Source organism: Dipteris shenzhenensis, chromosome 32 (genome assembly GCF_047967505.1).
Source record: "Dipteris shenzhenensis isolate YYH24624 ecotype China chromosome 32, Dip_SZ_1.0, whole genome shotgun sequence".
NCBI classification, from domain to species: Eukaryota; Viridiplantae; Streptophyta; class Polypodiopsida; order Gleicheniales; family Dipteridaceae; genus Dipteris; species Dipteris shenzhenensis.
In genome coordinates, this window is record NC_141627.1 from 20056549 (window position 1) to 20073087 (window position 16539).

A 16539-nucleotide genomic window follows, 5' to 3' on the forward strand; every position below is an offset into this window, starting at 1 on the left:
CAATCATGAGAGTGCGGTAGTTTCCAGTATCCATGGGGTCCCCTGCCTCATGTATCGATACAATGGAGGTAGTGCTCCAAGTAGGTGGGAATCCATGACACACTGCATGGCTGAACAACTGTGCTAGAGCTGGGGCCAAGAACTCATGTCCATGTGCAAAGTGCTCTATACGTAGCCCCTCATAGTCTGATGCTCTCCGATTGTGCAGACGAAGGAGGGCATTCCTCACATTCTGCGCAGTGAACGAGTGACAAATAGTGGGTCTGGGCATAGAGGACATTTGTTGGCATTTGACATGGAATGTCATATAAGGAGCATGCATATTTGTGCCAAATCTCTAGGTCCATGATGGGAATGGGCCGTTTCCCCTCTAATAGGAGTCCCTAGTAGATAGTCGGGTCTCCCCCTCGAAAGGATTTGACCACCTCATCAATCCTACGAGTGAGAAAATTTGCTTCTTACGTCATGTCATCCAATGTGAGATGCGATGTGCCTCAGATGAGGTCAGGTGTCCCAGGGCCTGCTCGCATGTGAGGTGAGCTCTCATCTCCTTACACTCATCATCATACCAAGGTTTCTGAGGCATCTTCCCAACCGGGGCATGTGGTGGGTTGAGTCATATGGAAAGATATGATGATAGCCTCGTGTACCACTAAAGCCAAAGTGGCTTAGACCTGAGCAAGGTCTGCCTCCGCTCCATGTAGGGTTGGAAGCTCTCGAGCTAAGTGATTCATGTAAACTGGATCGAGAGTCTGGTCAAAGTGAACATGGGTCGGAGTCTACGCATGGAAGACTCTCTCTGTGGTGACTAGCCTGGTAGTGGAAATACAGAATGTCAGGTATGAGTGAGGGGTACTACAAAGTCATGAATCTGAGATGCGAAGGCAAGGGAGCCCATCAAGTAGTCCAATGTGCTTGTCCCCCCTCCATGTGGAAAACAAGTGAGTCCAACGGATGATGTCCATGTCTGAAGGCCATTGTGTATGACCAGATCATATACTGCTCCCATCACAAGTAGGTGCCACCCATACCCTATCATGTGTGGGGCATCTACTGAGTGTCTCACTATCCTGAGCTCAATTGCATCTAACTTTGGTATTATGAGGGAATCATATGCAAAGTCAAGTAGTCCCATCTGGTTGTCCCCTGTGCGTGCATTGAAGTCACCAAGGAGGAGGGTGTCACCTTGTCTAGAGAACTCTGTGATATCATCATGTATACTCTCATATGGGCTGTTCCCTTATGTGGAAACCTCACGTGCATAGGATGGTGTATCTGGAGGAAAGTAGCACACCGTAATGAAGATCGGTCGTGCCTCTGGTATTTGAACTCTAATCCACATGTGCCGTGCATGTTCCTCTTTCCTAACCACTAAAAGGAGTGGCCTGAGAGCTAATTTAAAGAGGGCAACCACACCCCCAGAACCTCGTACTCCACTATCCCTCCTCAGTTCCCTCCTATGGGTAGACTCCCATGTGTATCCTATCACAGTGGGAAGCCCTCTCTTTGGGCTTTCGTGTGCCTCGGTGTAGAATTTAAGGAAAGACTCCTACATGAGTGGGACGAGGAGATACATCGAGTGTCGGGTCCACTGGCCTCCGTAGAGATCTCCCAAGGCATTGTTGAAGGTGGACCTAGGGAGAGAGAGAGCCATCATCAATGTAGATGATATGGCTCTGGTACAGGCTGCCCACTCCCAAACTTCCACCACCCTCCCCTATGAGGTTAGTAGTAGGGAGTATGAAATAATAATGGATTCCAGAGGTACCCGGGTTATAAATTAAATGCATGGGGTTCTATCCTACGATTTCAAGAGGGTGGTGATGGATTTTTGAAAGCAGCCACAAAAGAAGAAGGATTATATCCTTAATACATTAAAGGATGAGTTCCCTGTGCCATCTGAGGACCCCAGGGGGTCCACCTAAAAACATGTAAGTATACCATGTGAGTTCAAATGGAGGGCATTTTTTATTCAAAAATCTATCCTCCAAATTCAAGGGGGTGGTGATGGATTTTTGCAAGCAGCCACAAAAGAAAAAGGATTATATCCTTAATACATTAAAGGCGGAGTTCCACCTAAAAACATGTAAGTATACCATGTGAGATCAAATGGAGGGCATTTTTAATTCAAAAAATTAAAGTAAATTTACAAAAATATATTTACATATGGGGGATTTTAATTGAAATTTGAAAAAAATATGTAGGGGTCTTTTTATCCATGCAAAAGGGTTTTTTAAAATACCCCTTGAATGCATGCAGATCAAATGTTTCTTAGTAGTGCAGCCCTTGAGCTGAAGACCTTGAGTTTGACAACCGTTGGATGTTCAATAAAATGGCCCAGGTGCTAAAGTTGCTAAAAGATCAAATCCAGAGGAAGGTTAAGGCCGGGAATCTAAGCCTGCTTGGGTCCATGCAGAAGATTGGGAACTTGTTAAAAAGGAGTCGAAGGACCCATAAAAATACGCTTAGCAAAAGAAGGCAATGAGAGTAAAGTGCCAAGCCAATCCCACTTGGGCTCTAGCAGGAGGGCCGCCTTTAAAAACTTTTTTGTAAGTACCTCTTCTTTCACTCTTTTATTGTATAATTTTGGGTAGCATGTCAATCGTTGAAACTAATGTGTATTCTTATGACGTTAGTTTATGAAAATGGGCTAGGAATGTATAAATGAGGAGTACAGGTATTCATACAACATCACGGAAGCTCTAATGAACTAGAGGGCACTAGTGGGGATGACGATAGTGGAGAGGGCACCAGTGGAAGTGGAGAGGATGAGGACAAGGTGTTGAGAGATATGGTGCCATGAGCACATGTAGAGCAAAGGTATGAGTAAAGGGTAAGCTGCCACATGGCATGGAGGAAATATCCCACATGTGAGCAAGCAAATGGATGTAAGTACCCTCACCTATAAAAGGGAGGATCATTTGAAGTAATATCAATGAAGCACTTTGCACTATCTCAAGATTCTCTTTATGAGTCCAAGCTAATCTATCTTGGAACCTAATTGACTTGAGATACATGTCATGAGCACTCTCTACATCATGTCTCCACATAGTTTCCATCCACCTTAGAGCGCTCCATAGATCCTGAGGCACACATGTTTTGTCATGGTATCAGAGCATAGGTTTAGCTCTCCTAGTTTAGCTCATTAGTAGTTCACTAGGATTGCTTCCATTCCTAGATTAGTTGTAGGCATGTCTTAGAAGCTCATGAGTTCTCCTAGGTTAGTTTTAGTTTTAGATTGAAAACAAATTTCCATCCCTAGAGAGAGAAAAGTTCCGTCCATTGTTTCCTTCCATTGCATTTGAGAATTCCGTTCATTGCATTTCTTATGTGAGAGAGATAGCTTCAGTTGAGAGAAAGAGACTAGTCTATAACTTCTATTCTCTACAATATAGCCTAGTGTCCTATATCGACCTCTCAATAGAGCTCAAAGCAACGGGCTGTATACTACAAGCCTCGCAATAGTAGAAGGCGACCACAAGAAGCGGCTTTCTACACAAGGATGGTACCACCACAAGTCCTTGACGATGGATGACCAACGCTCCAACAGATATAAGCTCCTAGACTGCTGCTCACCAGCCAGCAGCCTCTTCAATGACCCTAGCAACAAAGCTTCTACAACCTCTACTCTCCAAGGCCGCAACTCCAACTAAGGCTAAAGCCATAGCCTGCGCCCTTGTCTCCAAGCCTTGACGGTGCCGCAACTCTTCAACTCTTCAACGACCAAAGCTCAGCCTTCATGGACGACTGTAACAACAATCTTTAGCGCATCTTCTCCAAGCGCATCCAACAACAGTGGCAACGCACTCAGCTTCTACTAGTGAGTCCTATCCACAACAGCCGTCAACAGCTGCTGAGTACCTGCCTGTGGACTTCCAAAACGCCTCCAAATCTTGTCTCCAATGAGCATGTTCTCCGAGCGACAAGCTGTAGCCCAAAGTAATCCTACGAACTACCTTTTGCAATGCGGCGATAAAGAACCAGATCTACAAGACGTTACAAGCTAGGCATCAAGCGGAGAAGAAAGGTGCGAAAGCAGAGAGGGCAGCTCCTTCCAACACCAGGAGACAATGAGCCAGCCTCTTCGTTCGGCCAATGCTCCAGCAGCCACACAAGCCTCGACCTCCAACGCCTTCTCAACGCCCGAGTCCCTGCAGCAGCGAGCTCTCAAGCACTGCTAGCACACATAGCAAAACGATTGCTCTTCTAGCACGCAAGCCAACTCCGCTCCAAAACGGTGACACTCCAAGACGAAGCTAGGCGACGAGGCGCAGGTGGTGTGACAGGGAGACGAAGGGCCTTCTTGAGCTCCACAAATGCTTTCTCCACAAAACCTTAGGCCACGTGGCAGTCCTTTGATAGGACACGTGGCAGATAAGGTTGGGTAAGGATATGGTCCAATTAAACCTTGGTTAAGATAATGGTTAAGTAACTCCCCACACTAAACCATGGTTAAGTTTAGGTAGGGTTGGTTAACTGCCACATCACCAAGTACCACCTAAGCATAGAGTCCCTTGCTAAGCACAGTATGGTATTCAGCATGTGAATCCCTGTGCCATATCATCAGGCCCCCTCTTCTTCACAAAAGCTTCAACAAGCCATAACTTGCAATCCAGGAAGAATTTGGACATGCTCCAAAAATGAAAAGTGATCGTCTTTTCATGCTCTACGCACTTGTAAGATTAGAATCACTGTATGCAATTATCTAGACACTGCCAATATTGAAAGAAATCAATTGGTAAGACCTTTGCAACAAATGGTAAAGCAACGCATGAATGCAATAAGCATGCCAAAAGCACAAGTGCATGAGATGACCATAGCACAAAGCATGGCATCCACACATAAAGTATTAAGGCACATGGAAGAACAAAGCATCATGCATGAAGCTACACAAGGAAGAAGATTGTAGATTGAAGAACCAGCAAGTCAACTACGTGGAGTCATCATCAAGCCATGAGCAGAATGACAGGAACAACATGTATTGAAAAGCAAAAACCTTGCCAACCTTGCCTATATTTTGTAAATCAAGCCTGACCACCTAAGAGTAACCATGTAGGCACCCAGGGGAGGACTTGATCTTGTAACTCACATCTGACCACCTTGCAGTAGCCAAAGGATCATGGCACCAAGGGGAGGTGTTGAGAGATATGGTGCCATGAGCACATGTAGAGCAAAGGTATGAGTAAAGGGTAAGTTGCCACATGGCATGGAGGAAATATCCCACATGTGAGCAAGCAAATGGATGTAAGTACCCTCACCTATAAAAGGGAGGATCATTTGAAGTAATATCAATGAAGCACTTTGCACTATCTCAAGATTCTCTTTATGAGTCCAAGCTAATCTATCTTGGAACCTAATTGACTTGAGATACATGTCATGAGCACTCTCTACATCATGTCTCCACATAGGTTCCATCCACCTTAGAGCACTCCATAGATTCTGAGGCACACATGTTTTGTCACAAGGATGCAACGAGGACTAGTTATTACATTCCACCCATCTGCTTATTGATGAGAGACATACAGAGACAGTGCAAACCTATACAAGTGTTAATATTTTACCTCATATGGTGTAATAGGACAATTTTGTAATGAACAATTCTAAAAAATACAATACAATGGCCACTACAGTGTAATACATACCTTTACAAAAGGGAAGATTAGGGCTTGGACAAGCCCTAATTTGCCCCAAAAAAAATTTGCCCACAAAATAAATCGTCGATTTTAGCGTGAATAAGGCTTTGGGATTTACTACCAGTGTCTATATTAGTGTTGCTATTGCCATCGAAACTTGTGTCCCAAAGTCGATATTACCGTCAAAAAAAGCATCGAAAGGGGCCTACAAAAAACTCAGTAACTATGAGCGTTGATATAAGTGTTGCTATTAGCATCGAAAGTCTACATATCAACATAAATTTTGACTTAAATAACAACGTTATTTTCAACGCTTCCTTGTGGGAAAGGGGAGACACAAAGGGTCAAAAGTATCTAAAGGAAAATGATGATAACAACATCCTTTTAAATGGAGAAAGCAAAAAATTTGATGTTGCTTAAAAGACTCTGTCTAAAGAAATGGATATCACCTCCAGTATATACTTTTTACATTGACTCACGTGAAGGCATGAGACTTTGACTTGGATGATATGTTTCAATATTTTAAAGAGAAGATCTTGTTTTCTTTTTTATGGATAATTTTGTCATTGTGTGTGTTTTTATCATTGTTTAAGATACATGGGAATAATTTTATGTCCATTTTTTGTGTAGGCATAAGACATGAAAATGCAAGAGCAGATAATGGTTTGGCTTAATGTGCAACCAAGGGATCAAATAATTTCTAATTGTCCCATCTTGATTACATATGAGAAAGCCATATATTATAACATTTAAAATAATTGTAAGTATAATATCAAACATCTTATTTGAAAATATTGTATAAGTAAAACTAAGCATTGTATACATTTTGATTTGTTTGTTATACAAAAAACAAGAGTAAAGTCTAGCGCCTTGGCAGCTGTCCAAGTAAATTTCTAGCACATGTCAAATGTGCGAGACTAGAGAAGGAGAGGAGAGAGGGTTTGCAACTTGTACAAATTGATAATGATACAAAAGTTTTAGCCCTCTCTCTTATCCTTTAAGCGATCGATTATTATAATATATACCAGTCTGATATGAGGGATTTCGTTGTTAGAAAACATGGATCAAAATGCTCAAAGGGAGAAAGAACACTCAAGAAAGGTGGAAGAATCTCAAAAGAAGAAATCTCTCAATTAAGAAAGAGAGAAAACCTAAAGGAGACAAGACAACCAATGTTATCCAACTCCTACATTGGGATTTTGCTTTGACATCACAAACTTCAAATGTGTGTAGACTCAAAAAAAAAATAACATTATGGTCCTCATCCATTAATCCTTAAATTTGCATCTCATTGGCTACTCACATGCTAAAGCCAAACCCACTCACCCATGCATTCTTCTTGCTTACATTGAAGGAGATTTCTAACATCACCTCTCAATGCAAACATGCGGCACCCACATGTTGAGCATAGCATACAAGATTGCATAGCATGTGGCAAGAACATGTGTTCAAAATGCCAATGTACAAGATGCACATTCCACTTACACATAGAGGATTCCATGAGACTTGCCACATTTGATGAGCTTACAAAGTTTCCCACCTCACATGGTTTCTTGCAATCTCTTACAAGATGACTTGTTTCCCCACAACAATGACCTTTTTTTTGTGAGGATGTTTTAACAAATAATGGGCCTCATCATTACCCTTCTTTTTGCAAAAAGTGCATTTGAACCCATTGAAATTTTTGTTCTTCTTGCCATGAACCATCGACAAGGCTTTGTAGATGAACCCTCTCCTTTCTTTGCCTTTATGTTTCCTTCCTCATCAAGAAAATTACTAATAATGCTCTCCAAAATGGGGTCCGAGAGATGCTTTAAGGTTGTGATGAGGTCCTCATAAGGTTTGGGCATTCTCTTCAAGAGCATTGCAATAATTAAGTCCTCCTCTTCCACCTTTGCAATTATAGTGACCAATTGGGTCGTGATAATATGGATGCACTTATAAAGTCACTCAACATTTGATTTAAAAAAACTGTATGCCAGATAATTTGACTTTGAGTACACTACAAGGTACTTGCCACTTGCTCTAAAGAGTTGCCACTTGCTCTATAGAGTTGATCCAACTCATTCCAAGGTATTTTTCATGACATAGCTCCCACCACCCAATTAATAAGCTTGGGATGAAGATTAAGAGACATAATGACCATTGCTTTCTTCAATGTCCTTTTTGTTGGATGTGATGCCGATTTGCCTAGTGACCTTGACATAGGGCCAAAAGCCTTTATACATCAAGAGGTACTTGACTTAGGTCTGCCAAATATGTTCAATCCTTCCCCATCAAACAATTGGATGGTCCCAAACAAAATTTCTTTTGTCCCCATTTTTTTGAAAAGGAAACATATTTTTTTGAAAAGGAAACACATATTACTATTATTTTTTTGGCAAATATGCAGGAAAGAAGGCAACATGGCTCAAAAACCAACTCCACAAAGGCAATTTCTAATTGTGAGAAAAGCTTAACCAACTTTATAGTTGCATGAATATTACAACCTTAGGAAAATGATGAGAGATACCAAAAGATGAATTGTTTCATGTGTTGCAATAATAGAAGGTAACAAAAACCTTTGCTTAATGACAAAAGAACACTTTGCAGACAAACAGAGTCACAAAAGATTGTTGAAGGAATTGATGAATAAGCTTCTCTACAAAACTTGTGGTGGGAAAAGACTTTGTAGCAAAGACCTTCTGAGAATTGAGAGGCTTCTCCAAATTTTCTTTGGAGTATAAAGACATGGCAATGAGGAGATTGATGACAAGTAGCAAACCCATAACTCCAAAACCATACACTAAACTAAGAAGCAAACACATTGGAAACTTCTAAATCCAGTTCCCTCTTCTATAGGAAGCATAAATAGCCATCTACTAGAAATATTAAGAAAAGAACCTCTTGTAAAAAAGCTTCACTGGAAAATGAAAATCACAAGGTTGTTTCATAGAAATGATGTATATTGGAACCCATATATGCTAAAGGAATCTATATTCATAGAAGAATTAGTATGTATCAATACATGGAAGGCATACCTAAGATCAAAAGGCCTTCAACCAATGAGGAACATTATATACTATAGAAATACAGATGATACATGGAGATAGGAGCCTCTTATGTAGTGTGATGGCCAATAGAAAGAATTTGACAATCAAAGCTCTAGCCATTGAATACCATCTCAAAAGAATTGCTAAATCTTAGTGTAGAAAAGGCCCATAGTAACCCGATGTTTGAGAGTTGCTTATCTCCCGAATACAATGAACAATAGCATATAATGCCTCTTAAGGTAGTCCAACAAAATTGAGATAATGTTAGACTTAATTTTGAGAGGAGAGACCCGTAGTAGCAGCTTCAAATTCAAAATCATATTTCTCAATAGATGGCATGAAACAATAGGGCCTTAGAGAAGTCACCCAGCTCGAGACTACTATCAAGAGACTCATGAATCGAATGTTAACTGGTCTGACCACCCTGGTTGGGTGATAACATGTAGTAACACTGGTAGGTCAAATTGTAGGAGTCACCCAACCCACCTTTGAGAAGCCTTTAAGGTGCATTCAAGAGGGCAGCTATGTTGTTCAATGTGATAGCACCTCGGGTTAATGTGGCACCACCTGCTCAACTGTAGCTATTTTATATATGGCAGATAGTTTAAACCACCATAGCTCCTCATGATGAGTGTTGGTGAGAATTAGAATTTAAAAGGGGCACCTTGCCCCTCTTTGCAAGTTATTGATTTAAGAATTCCAAAATACAAGTGACCTTGCTCCCGTCGGTTGATTTAGTGTATCTTCAAGTTCTACATTCTGGTGTCCAACATTGTGTTTTGTTTGTTCTTGTTGTGTTTCTTTTAAGTTTTGTATCGATGGGTTTGAATCAAGCAACTTGATTTGATTCTGTACCAATTACGCCCAATTTGCTTGCTTCCTTTCTTGGATCATGGCCATGACTTAGAGAAATGTTGTATCAATACGACTAGTTAACATAGTAGATAAAATGCCATTAACACTTTGGTGACCACAATCATTAACCCTACCTGTTACATTTTTGTGTCTGCATTGTTACACTTTTTCGCAGTACATGTCTATGCGAGAAGCTCGATATACTCGGGGGGGGGGGGGGTGTTGGAAAGCTGAAAGGAAAGGAAAGAGTGGACACAAACTCAGAATACTTGCATTACTTGCTTGTAGAATGAAGAAGAGTGAGGTCCTTAAGTAGGCACCTCATACATGCTCACTGACATCACTGATGACTTCAGAGCTCCACAATCATCTCCTCAATCTGCTCCTAGATTCTCTCAATCATCCTATGTGGCTCTCCACCACCTAACTGTGCTTGTGGGCACCTAACTGTGCCTCTAGCACTCACACATAGAAACATAAGGTGTGCCTGAGGCATACACCTTGAGATATCCCAACAAACCCCCCCTCAAGGGAATGCCTCAGGCTATGTCAAGGATACATCTAGTCTCATAGTTTCTCATGCCATCTCATGGTGGTCAAGGATTAATCTATGGCTAGGTTCTCATGCTAGCAAGGGTTCCCTTGGGTGTAAGGTAAACAAAAAGGGATACAGAAAGACCTTCCAATGGTTATCTCCCCTACATGTACATGCACACAATGTCTGCAGGAGGTACCATGGAGCAAAACATACACATGGCCTACATCATAAGGTGACCAGAGGTGTTTAAAAAACACACAAAACACAATAGTTTATTTCATTCATTTTGGAGGACTATCCAGGCTGAGTACCTTGACATAAAAAGAGAGATCTGGAGCATACATAGAGATGTTTTAAAATGCATAATCTTCAAAGGATGCCTCATCTTGTGGAGGCTTATCAACTGAAAGTAGATTTGCATTTTCTGTCTTTGCTTTGGCTCTGCAAAACTTCTCATTATGGTTGTTCTTGCCACAGTGCTTGCATGGATTAATTTTGAAGCAGTCCTTTGAAAGGTGATTTGTCTTTCCACAGTGCTTGCAAGGGGTATACTTGCCCTTCTGGACTTTTACAGCATAAACAGTGTCATTGCCTTTCCTGAGCTCCATATGCCTTTCTTCTTCTTGGAGGGCAGAGATAATACCTTCAAGATTAGGATTCGGAAGATTTTTCAAAGTGCTAACAATGTGATCATAATCTTCAGGCATACTCTTAAGTAACACTGCCATAGCATCATCTGGAGTAATAGGAGAGTTGATAGAAGCTAATTGAGTCATAAGACTCCGCATATAGTTGACATGAGCTGCTAAAGTAGTACCACTAGCCATCTTCAATTCAAAGAAAGAGATTTTAAGTGATAGTTTAGAGATGTGAGAGCTAGCACCAAAAATCATGTCAAGCTTCTGCCAAGCTTCCGAAGGAGACTCCAAGTCAGAGATATGGTGAATATAATCATCTCCTAAAGCAAGAGCAATGATACCGTATGCTTTTTCTTCTCTAGCTGGATCCCTTGCCGGTCGTGTCGGAGTTGAGGATTCTCCAGCATTGGAGGCCGTAGAAGAAGCGGTAGGAGTAGGTTTGACAAGTCCCCATAAGTTCTCCCTCATCAATGCAAATTTCACCTTCATCTGCCATGTGTGGAAGCACTTTCCATTGAACTTCTCGAGATTAAATAGGGTAGCCATGAGAGGGTCTAACCCAGATATTGGGCAGTGTCTATCTCTCTTACAAGGAAAAAATAACTGAAAGACTTCCAAAATATGAGCACTTGATGTAGCAAAGACTAGTGACCAATATTCAAACAATGATGCTTCTTCTTACATGCTTCATAGAAGTGGGTGAAATAAATACTTTCCAATCAAAACCAGGTCTAGTAATTCAAAACAAAACTGAAGCCACACTTGTACTGAAGTTATTGAAAGCTTCAAAAAACCAGAAATGCTAGAGTAGCATTTTATGTAGCATCATCTTCAAAAACTTGTCCAAAACTGTCAAAACTGAAAAGCTGAACTTGGAGGGCTTGTAGCTCACTCTTCAAAGCAAGGAAAAGAGGGCTTTCTAAAGCAAAAGAAAGCTCATATACCAAAGAGGGTCCAGCACAGAGGTTGGACGAAATGGTGCGCACTTTTGCCCGGGAGAGATGCTACAGTCTGAAACTGAGTTTTGACGATTTCTCCCTCGTTACTGAACCAAATGACCTGAAAAATGGCTCAAAATCTTCGTCTTGAGGTCGCCCATCTACTCCTAAGAGGGCTCAGGCAATGGCAAAGCAGGCAGGGAGTATTGAGCAACAGAAGAAATTCGCTCTTTGGAGAATGGCAGCCACCACAGATGTTTTTTCTTCAATTGCTTGTAGGTGGAAGTTCGCCCATACTAGAGGAGTTTCCAGCTTAGAGGGTTTGGTCAATGGTCGTTTGTAGGTGGAGAACCAAGCTCTCAAAGATTTTGGGAAGAAAGAGGAAAATGGAGAAGAAGAAGATGAAGAAGAAGATGATGATGTGGCAAAAATGGGCTCAAGGGGGATCAAAGGGCTCTGATACCATGTTGGAAAGCTGAAAGGAAAGGAAAGAGTGGACACAAACTCAGAATACTTGCATTACTTGCTTGTAGAATGAAGAAGAGTGAGGTCCTTAAGTAGGCACCTCATACATGCTCACTGACATCACTGATGACTTCAGAGCTCCACAATCATCTCCTCAATCTGCTCCTAGATTCTCTCAATCATCCTATGTGGCTCTCCACCACCTAACTGTGCTTGTGGGCACCTAACTGTGCCTCTAGCACTCACACATAGAAACATAAGGTGTGCCTGAGGCATACACCTTGAGATATCCCAACAGGGGGCACTATGTAAAAACCCCATATAGCACATGTAATCAAGGGATATTAAAATAACCCCCTACCTACAAATTTTTATAACCTATATACACCCCTTATGTAAAGCTTGAGATGATTAAAGTATCCTTTATGTATGGAAAATTTTACTTTTTGAATTAAAAAACCCCTTATGTATGTATATTTTTTGTAACTCCATAAAAATATAAAATCCTTTTGTTGATTTCACGTGCTATGTTATATATTTATTATTGACCACCCTGGGTCAATATAGAAATTACAAATTGCACCACTCTCAGAATCTCATCGAGTCACTGGACTTTGAGGAAGCCAATAGCTATGCTCTCATAGTTGATAAGAATTCTAATGATTCTAGCTCTCTTTCCCCACATTTTTTTGCAACCATGTCAAGTTGTCTCCCCATTGCACCTCTGTACCCTCTGTTGATCATCTTTCATTGTTTACCCATTTGTGTTCATGTTTGACACCAATCATGATGGTCAAGTACCTTATGTTCTCTAACTTCCCCGAAGAAGATGCCGATGTGCACATGATGTTGTTTAAAATTGTGTGATAGGCCAATGTTCCAGTGCTACAGCAACGGAAGCCATCAAAATGGTGATGTTCTTGGTTTTGATCCATAGCCAAAAAAATGATTTAGGATATGTAGTATGCCATTACCCCATTCGCATACACTTTGATAACCTTCATTTAACCTTTTTGCTCCACTATGAGGATTACCAAAAAGCGAGCTATGGGAAGTGAGCCAAGTAATAAAAGCAAGCCACAAAATTCTTGAGCCAGTCAATTAAAATTTAAAATAGAGAACACAAAGTATTAAAGTAGTCTTAAATAATTTAATTACTATAAGCCAATGAAGAGGCCAAATTGCCAACCCACAGAAAGCTTTTCATGAAACATGCTACCTATTCATCTTCAAAGTAGATGATAGCCTACAACCCTAACCATTTGAGTAGTCAAATACTAAAATCATTATTTAGTGCTTGCACATGAAAACTCTCACTTATAATATTTGGACAGTAAAGCCTCTCAAGCTCTATCCAAAAACACTTGTCTTTCAGCCATGTTTTTAGATTGTACACCAACAACTGAAGGCAATACCTCAAACCTATCTGACTATCTTTCAAAATTTTCTTTTAGATCCCAAACATTGAAACAAGTCCACCTTTGTGAGAGCAGCCTGATGTATAAATTGATGGACTGTAGCACTCATTCCTAGCATGACAATGAAGACATAGTATATATGTTTGCATGGAGTATAAGTTGCTCTATTTACATCACGCTCAGTAAAATCAGGGCATGTGATGCGTGGGAGCTTTGCAATTGTGACTAAATAACTTAAGCCCCTTGAAATTGACCTAGGAGTACATATTTAATGGAAAACATGAACCTCATCTTGGGTAATGATATCCTCTTTCATAATCTCAGCATTTGTTGCCCTCGCTTTCTCAATCCTATTTTGAACTTCTTACTCTTATGCTTGGCATACTAAGGACCCCATATATAAGGAGTTAGGTCACCTATTACAAAATGCACATAGTAGTTGCCCTATCAATCTTTTAGGACATTATAACATTAAGAGCACATCTGTGTTGTCAATACAACATCAAGAGCACATTTGTGTTGTCAAGTATGGAGTCTCCATAGAATTTAAGTCCTGATAAGAAATCGCCTTCCAAACTTGTAACTTCATCCCATGAGTTCCCCTTGATTCCATGATAGTTTTCCATTATAGTTTCCATACAAGTTTTCCATTATAGTTTCCCCACAACTTTTCCTTTCATCACATGAGATCCCCTAATTTGGATGATGCTAGGCAACGAAAGGTTGTTATGCCATAGGAACGAACTACTCGTGGCGTCTATCCGGTGGTAACCTGCGTGAATTAAAAGAGAGTAACTTTCCTGTTGAAAATCCAGCTAAAGGTTTGACTTTCGGCTGCTTTCTTTGTTCTAGATCGAGCCTGCTTCTCCAATTTCCTTATGCGATAGGGTAAACTACAGACATACTCTTGAGCCTGTTTTCCCCTGCTTGAAAGCCCTGAGAGGTTCTCCATATTCCATCTTTTCACCAAATGCTCCAAAATGTCCGCATAATCTTTTGCAGTTTACACCCCTGTCCTCTGTGCAACAAGGGAAAATTTTTCATAGACGTGTTTCTCATGTCCGTCATACATGAGATGGGCAGGCATGACTATTTTCTTCACCATCATGTTCTCTAAACTAGTGATAGCTCCATCAGGGTCAATTTCAAAAAGCTTTTCAACGATTTTAGTGTATGCATTCTCGTGCCGTTTCTCATCAGCGGCAATTGTTCCACAGATATGAGCCAATGTCAAGTCACCGAACTCTTTTGCTTGCCTTGCAGTATTTCCATGAGAAATGAACGTGGCCCTCTCTTGAAAGGATGTGTATATTAATCCCAGGTAGGGATTGTTCTCGAATCGAGGATCCTACATACCAAAAGCAAGAGGTAAAGTTCCTTCGACCAGGTTAATAACGTTCGCAAAGAAAATCTTAACAAACTTCGATGGAATCGCTGCAATAACAGTCTGGTGCCACTAAACTTTAAGCAGAGACTCCCCAGGCAATACAGATCATATAACTAAAGAAGAAGACGTATGTCGTTGCTCGATCATTTCAAAGTATCCAAGCCACAGGGTTTGTTTACTAACCATTCCTGATCGAATCAAGTAGTGAATGGTTTTCTCGATCATCCTCATGTCAACTCTTCCTGTGAGATAAAGATACTTGTTCAGGAGATCTCCATGTCTTTTTTCTTCTGCGGTCCACGCTCGATTCCACCTTGACCAAGACGTGAGGCTAGCTCCTGTCTCATCACGTACCCTGTCCAGACTGTTGAGAATTGTCTCATAAGTCGGAAGAGCTTCTTCAGTAATCATGTCACCCACAAGACAAACCAAATAGTCATCCGGCAGAGCAGAGGCACGCTTCCTCAGCTCTCGGACCTCATCCAAAAAACTCTCCGAGGAAGGTTCTGGTAGAAGATCTTGGGGTTGCCAACTTTTGTCGACTGGCTTCAAATACGGCAAAATCGTGCTTTCTGCCCAACCTTCTAGCGAATTGAAAATCTCGATTTTCTCAGGGGGCATGGAATGAGTAATAACTTGCGTATGAACCGAGTCCGGGGAAACAGAGAGACCGTCTTGCCTGCAAGAAGCGAGGGGCCGAAAGTGAGCAATGCAAGCTACATAGCAGACCGAAGTCAAGGGCCACGTGGCAAAGTGAATGAGTAGCACGAAAGCAACCTTGAGAGAGTGTGAGGTCCGAAAGACACTAGTACTTGGGCGGCGTTGCTGTGATGACTGATCGGCATGCGAGGCGGGTGCGACTGGAAGGGAAAGATAGGTGGGTTGATGTCAAAACAAGGGCTGTGAAGGAAGGTCGAAGGGACTGAGGGGATGTGATCATGGTGGGAAGTTGGAGATGAGGAGATGGAGGAGGGAAGGAAGACAAGGAAGGATGGTGGTGCTGCTGCAGCTGCGGTTGTGCAGCTTCGACGACGCAAGGTGTGCGAAAGTTGAAGTTTTAAATGGGAAAACGGCGTTTGAGGAAGAAGCGAGAGTTATGATAAGATTCTCGTCAAAGCTTTGCATGCAACGTACTTATTTATCCATTAGAACACGAACATTCGACAAGTCCAGCGTGGCTCGGAAATTTTCACGTGACTCTCACGGTGGTTCGTTCATGTGTTGCCATTTCACATTTTCAACCATTTCTTTTGCCTGCCACGTTTCATTGTCAAATGTCTCTCCTCATACATTGAAAAGTGGGAAATTCGGGAGAAGAGAGGAGGGGGTGAAAAGTAGGAGGGAAAGGGCATGATTAAACTAAGGGATAAAGGGGGTTGGGAGGAGTTTCGATTAAGAGGGACCACTTAAGAAAGGGGCATTAAAGAAGAAGGCACTAAAGGTAGAGAGGGAATATGGAAATATGGACCATTTGAAGTGAGCTTTAAAGAAGAAGGCACGTACTAAAGGGGGAGGGGGCATAGGCACCATTTATAATATTTTTATTACCACTAGGTATGCTATTCCACTCTATAGCTTAGTGGTCAGTGCTTAAATTTGCTGCACACCTCTAGGCTTCATAAAAAATTTTGTGAA

At 41.4% G+C, this 16539-nt stretch overlaps 1 pseudogene across 1 annotated transcript; it reads right to left on the reverse strand.

The window, feature by feature from the left end:
- Positions 1–14072: 14072 nt before the first annotated feature.
- On the reverse strand, positions 14073–15576 carry LOC147880434 (stearoyl-[acyl-carrier-protein] 9-desaturase 5, chloroplastic-like; annotated as a pseudogene). Its single transcript, XR_015540552.1, has 2 exons — positions 15088–15576; positions 14073–14865 (listed from the first exon to the last, which is right to left on the reverse strand). The product of XR_015540552.1 is annotated as a stearoyl-[acyl-carrier-protein] 9-desaturase 5, chloroplastic-like (transcript).
- Between the last annotated feature and the right edge of the window lie 963 nt (positions 15577–16539).